Raw genomic sequence first — 6,937 nt, forward strand, 5'->3', positions numbered from 1 at the left:
AATTACACATTGTGTCAATGTCAACAAATTGTGGTCAGGGACAGGATTCTCTCTCTGCAAGGCCTGATACAAACACCAAAGGAGTTTCTGCCCCATACTGCTATCACAGCTAACAGTGCTTATCTCTGTCCTGTCTTTCTTGTTCTTACATCTCCCCCTCATTCCCACCCTGTTCCATCAAACCTCTGCTGCATTCTCTCCCTGATCTACCTGCTGCTCATGCTCTTGGCTGTGGCACACTTTCTTCCCCACCAGCACGTTTAATTGCAATGTTCCATTTCATTATTAGCTTGTCACCACCTTTATCAAGTCACCTTTCCTAACAAATCTCACTGCAAAGCTTTCCTGTGTAGCTTGTCATCAATTTTCCACTTTAAGGCTCTTCTAAAGCCACGTGCAAAAGGGCCTATGAAAAATTGTGACTGCAGTTCTGTATTTATTTGTGAATAAAGAGCAGCATCAGTGAATAGTGCTACTGTACAGGCAGAGACAGATTTACTGTGTGCCCAGCTCCTGCCAGGCTCATTGCACAGAGATGTGTCTATGTGTCAGTCAGACAAAGCCTTTCCCTTCCCAGGGCTTTTCGGGATCTCTAAGCAAGGATCTCTACTTGCACATGAAGACCCGAGCCCAAGATCATTAAGTCACTGAAGTCTACTGATTAATTCCAGTCAGTGTGGGATCAGATTCTTGTTGTGCATAGTAAGCTAATTACCCAAGTTAACAACTGCATGTAGTGCAGGTGGGCAGGCACCAAGCACGCTTCATGTGGGATTCTGGTGCCTCTCAAGAGCAGGGTGGAGCCCTGGCAGCCAGATTTAGCCTCCCCTGTAGTGCAGCAAGAGAGGCTTTCTATGGACCAGCAACCACAGAAGGATTTTTTTCCATGTTACAACCCCAAATTTCTAGCTTGTGGGACTGAAGTAATTTTCAAAGTCTGGTTTAGATTATTTTAAGTACATTTTACACATGGGTAAACTCAAGCAAGGCAGAGGACAAGTGGCAGATGGTCAGTGACGGAGCCAGGAATAGAATGGAGAACTCTGCTGTCCCAGGACATGATTTTAAGAGACTTTGTCCCAGGATTGGGGTTTGATGATTTATAATTCATAGGGCTTCAGAAATGCTTAAAAAGAAATGCAGCTATCACTGTTCCCAGTTTTTCCTGGCAGAGACTGGCTTCCATAAGCAAAACAATTTTAGTTCAGTTTCTTAAGTGTGCAATTTGGGACTTAAGCTGTACTCTTTCTCACCAGTTTTAAGCCTTTTGAACTCACTTGGCTGTGCTGTGTGCACTGCTCCTTTACCTCTACAGAGGAAGAATGAACCTTCAAGAGAACCCAACTGAACACCTTTCAAAAAGACCTATCTGTAACCTTGGTAAAAATAACTATGGAGATAATGATAATGGATAATTATAAACTCCATAACTGGCAAAACAAGACTCTGCATTTCAGAAGATGAATTGCCTAACCCTGTCCAGTAACCCACTTTACAGTGCAGTAATGGATCTGCATCCGGAGGGTTATGCAATGAAATGGAGCCTTTGGCAAGCTGGAATCACACTGGAAATGAAGCCACATCTTCATGGGTTTTTTCATACATGCATATTTGTAAATCTGGGACTTATCACTTTTGACATAAAGAGACCATCCCAGCTTGGAATGATTAAATTCTAGGACAGATTATGAAATAATAAAGCATTTAAATATTGTGGTGCAGCAGTACAACAGTGCAGTCACCCTTCCTTTTACTGATTCAAGTGTAGTATCTCCAAAAAGCTTTTGCACTCCAGAAAACCTATTGACTATACATTATAAAACAGGAAATAGAATATCATATATGTATGTATATAAATGTAGATAAAATTTATCTATTTTTCAGACCTTTCTCTTGGTAAAGTAATTATTGAAGCAGCTAAAAATATGGGGAAATTAAGCAAATACAGGTCCTGATGCAAAGGCCACTGAACTCAGGAGAAACACTGGAGTCATGTGTGTCATGAATTACAATTCACAAATGCAAATAAAGACTGTTACTGTATATGAGTAAGGATAAAGTCTAATTGTCTAGTTGCAGTATCTAGGCATTCTACTTGGATAAAACGAGGAGATTTTTTTCTCCAGCAGGTAGAGAGAGTTTCTCAGCAAGCACGTATTGCCAATATTTATGGGAGAGTTTGTGGTCCCAAAAGAACAGAAATGCTGGGAAACAAAAAGGAAAGAAAATGTACCCAAGGAGGAGATCCAGCTGCTTCCAAGTCATTTCTATAAATAAAAATCTGATGCAAACTTATTATCATTTCCCTTTCCAGCACCAATTTGCTTCCTCAAGATTTCAGAGTGTTCATCTGAGGACTTAGGCTGTGCGTTGTAAAGTTTCCCTCGGCAACTGCTAAAATTATTCACAAGGCACCGCAGCATGGCAGCAGCTCTCAGCTTTGGAACGGTAAGAGAGGCAGGGGATCCCTTTGGTGTTAGTCAGGGATAAAACAGTGAAGTTGTGCTTGGCTGTGTTGCTGAGGGTTGGGGTGTCAAGCAAGTGATGCCATCCGTACCTCTGGTCCTGTCGTTAGCGGGCAGTCAGCGTGTACAGCTGGAGCACATTTCTGGACGCTGGAAGCTCCCAGACAAATATTTGCAGTCCATTCTGCGAGCATGGGACAGCAGAAGGGTTGCTTGAGGACGGCCCAAATCCTAATGCATCTATCAAAGCCAGCTTGCTGTCTGTGCCAGCACTAACCTGGTTTAAGTATTGCTGTCATCAGTAATGCCAGATAACAAAAGCTGCTCTTTGTGGAGTAATATCAGGAAGGAAATTGTGCATGCAGATTCGCCAGCAAAAATAACAGTCTGGGGCTGTAAATGTACACACTGATACTGCTGGTTTGTTGCTATTTTCAGCAGCTCCTGTTCCCTCAGGGGTGAGAGGACTTAACTGCTATCCCTGCTGTTCATGCATCAGCCTTAAAGGTTCCATGTGGATGCCTGCTCTTTGGCCCATCTGGGGGTGATTTCTGCAAATAGCAGTTTTCCTCTGAATCAGTATTCAATTCATCACCAGAGCCACACCACATGATACTGTGGGGCCATAGAAAGCCACTTTCCTTCACTAGAGACCTCTAGTGAAGAGTTCTTTATTATTTGCACTTTATATCCACTTTCGAATCATGCCCAGGCCAAGCAATTGTATTCCATGTAGCTAAATCTTCCCCACAGTTTTGCCTGATGGGGATACTTCAGGCTCTAAAGTCCTGTGTAGTCCTGCTGTTTAAAGTTTTTGTATTTTGTTCTAGAGATTGCTTATATCGTGGTGGGTGAAGTATATCTATCACTTAACCACTTCTCAGGAGTACTATTAGGCTTAATTAATGTTTGTAGAACACTACTGAGATTCTCAAGAGAAGCAGCTATAGAAATGCAAAGGATTATAATTAATTTAAGACTAATTTTTGAGTAAATGGCTAACAACACTTAAGCTGAGATTTTCCAAGTAAAACTCATTTAGTTGATTTTTAGACAAAATCATTCTGAAGTCTGGTTTCCATTTACTACTACCACTGTTGATGCATTTTGATTTTTATTATCCTTCAATATCCTTTGATATATCCAGGCCTTGTTTTAGTTCAGGAAATACTGCCCAACATATGTAAGTCACGTTAAAATAAAACTAACAAAGTAACTTTAAAGTCAATAAACTCAAAGACAATCCCCAGCACCATTTCCCTTTAGTTTAATAAGTGTTTGAACCATAAAGCCTGTAATTAATATTATGGAATAATTTCCGTATTTATTAATAAGGCATCTCATTTACATAAATAGTCATTATCTGGAAATAAAACCAGATCATTAAAATTCTGAAAAGGGATTGAGATCAGTCAAGGTGTACCAAAGAGATTTGCTAAACTCCCTGTTTGAAACAGTTCTGAGACGAAATCTCTTCTCCCAAACAAGCTGAAACAGGACTCTGCTGTGGGAATGCAGGCAGGGCTTCATGCACATGACATCATCAAACAGAACGGTTATTTTGTACGGTGAGAAAACATTGGGTCACTCTTCTCACTAACTGCCATGGAGACTTTCCAAGGAACTGCATCTGACACATCTGCACTGAAAATCTGACCCAGATTGTAGCTGAAGCTCTCCTAACACAGATTTCTGCTTTTCTGAGATTCTACAGCACTCAAAATACTTTTCAAAATACTTTTAATGCTTACGGTATCTTCAATACTTTCAAAGTTTTGCATCTAGTCAGAGAACACTTCATGTGGAAAAAAAGAGAAGAAATGGCACTCTTGTGTTTCTATTTGCAAGCTGGATTGACCACTCCTCAGTTATTCGCTAGAGAGTCACAGGTATTAAAATGAATGTCCTGCTTGTCACAAAGAATGCAGCTCTGGTGCTGCTGTCAGTGCTTTTGCCTTTCAAGGTCCAGAGGGCTCTCTATGTGATTTTTTCTAGATAGAAGTAAACTCACCATTTTTTTTTAAAGCTACAACTACAGAACATATTTTAAGAAATTTGCAATTGCCCGGAAAAGTCAGACTTGAGTCTGACCTTCTTCAGTGTGAGATATAAGTGCAAGTGTAAGCCCAGAGTAAGGCAATACACCAGGACCTACCCTGTTTGGATTATTTCCTTGCTAATTCCTAGAGAATGGAAGTTGGCTCGAGTACTGAGTCATGAGGATTTCATCTCAATACAGATATTTTTAGTATCTGTTATTTTATCTTGGGTACTTTTTAAATCTGTATCACTGCCCAGCTCCTCTCCTAATTATCTGAAATTCTTTTCTTCTGTAACAGCTTTGGAATGTGTCCTTCTATTATTACAAATACTGGCTGCATTAGATTGGGACCCAACTGCTTATCCATCGATTGGGTTAGGTAAGAGTGCTCTTGTTTAAAGCCTCAGCAACTGCTGAGAAACCAGCAACACAGAGGAACAACATTAAATCTCATGGTGAGTCACTGTGAATGTAGGTCAGCCCTGGCTCTGCCCTTTGCTGAGCTCTCAGAGGGTTGGCTCCAGGTTACCTGAAGGAGTCTCAACCCCAACAGATGCCCCACCAAAAAAATTATGTTTGTGTTCCTTTGCCATACAGCCCTCCCACTTCCATGGGGGAGTTTAGAGCAGATGAACACTTTCTTAGCAACTGAGCCACAACTGAGAAAGGATAGGAGAGAAAACACAAACCAAATCACCTTGCAAGTAAAATACACAACCTGTTTGTTTAACCCAATTTGTGCCAAATAACATTATAGATCCACTCAATCTCAGCCACTTGAGGCTCACAATCAATATTCTAAGAGCAGAAGAGGGAGGGTGATGTATCTGCTCTGATTCATACCTGGGGGAGACCCTCTCCTGCAGCAGTCAGGGGTTCTACATAATGAGGTAGGCAGAGAGAACTGTGAATTGATTATTAATTAAACTGCTCGATCACCTCCTTGGAAAATGTATGACCAAATGTTGTTGCACAGAAAGTAATTTACATAATCAAGTTTGAATTTGACTCATAATACAGTACAAAACTACCTTAATAAATGGAAATTTTAAAAAATCACACTCTGACTCTTGATACAAAAAAAAGAGTACTTCCAGTGCAAATAATGAGATGGGAGGAAATGTCCTTGGCAAGTCAATTTGTTCCATGCTGCTGATGGTTCCTGTTAGTGACAAGGATTTTTTTTTCAAGAAGGAAACAATGGAAAACAAATGCAAAAGCATTTACCAGAAGGCCAGGCAATGGCAGCTTTTCCAAAATGTCAAGTGTGCAGAATAGAGTCAATTTAAAAGAGAATTAATTATTTAAACTGAATTAATGTGACTACAATGAAGCCCTGTTAAACCATCTCATCCATCCTGCTTCCAACTGTGCTACCCCTTACAGTCCAAGTGTAAATACTGTGACCTCAATTTTCAAACACTTCAAACAAAACCTCTCTTACCCAGTCACAGTACCAATATATTGCTTTTTTAATATATTTACTGCATCTCTACCAGGATCTCACCCACAGAATTGTGCTCACCTTCTCCACATTCCTAACTCATACGAATTTGACCTCTGGGTCCCCTTTTCCCTCTTTTCCTCTTTCATCTTCGTACTTCTTGTGTTTTCCCAGATGCTTCAGGCAGTTTTTATCACTGCATTCTTCAGATCATCCTTTGCCTGCAAGTCTGCCCATTGCATACAGTCCTGATATCTTAATTTCAACAACTTTTCTCTTTTGTTTCATGCATTGTCTTGTCCTTGTGTGCCTTTGGGGACAGGAAGGTGACTGACTTTTAGGTCTCTAGCTTTCATATGGAAACTCATTTTCTCAAAACAATATCCACACCTACTTCCCTGGGAGCCTCCTGTCCCAAAGGGCTTTAGTTCCTCCTGAACTGTGGGCCATGATATTGCAGTACACTGAATATCACCCCTAGAAGGAATACTCTGTCCACTCTTTGCATTTTCCAGGTCAATACGAATTTGCAATGCTATCAACAATTTAAAGGTGCAATAATGGTTACCTAGCGCTCTTTTTCCTGGATAATGTTACATGAAATGTGGCAAACGCCAACAGAGCCACTGTTCCTCTTTTGTATCCCACAGGAATATCTATAACCATGTCTACCAGTGAGAAGTCAAAACTGTCACTTTTGGTTTCCAGTTTCAACCTGGGCAAAGGAACCATTCCAAATCCATCCTTTTCTGCTACCCTTTAAAGCAAAACATCTGGGCTAGAATTTACATAAAATAAATTCCTTTATTTCTTCTATTTCATGTAGGAAAAGAACTTCTATCTAATAAGTGATGAACTTAATTGCCCTGGGTCTTGACTGTGTTGGGAATGCATATTAATTTAAATGCATCAGTGTAAAAATCAGTCTCATTAAACTATCTCAAAGCCCTAGAATAGATGGAGCACTGCATTAACACTTGCACGTAG

This window comes from Haemorhous mexicanus, chromosome 13 (genome assembly GCF_027477595.1).
Source record: "Haemorhous mexicanus isolate bHaeMex1 chromosome 13, bHaeMex1.pri, whole genome shotgun sequence".
Taxonomy (NCBI): Eukaryota; Metazoa; Chordata; class Aves; order Passeriformes; family Fringillidae; genus Haemorhous; species Haemorhous mexicanus.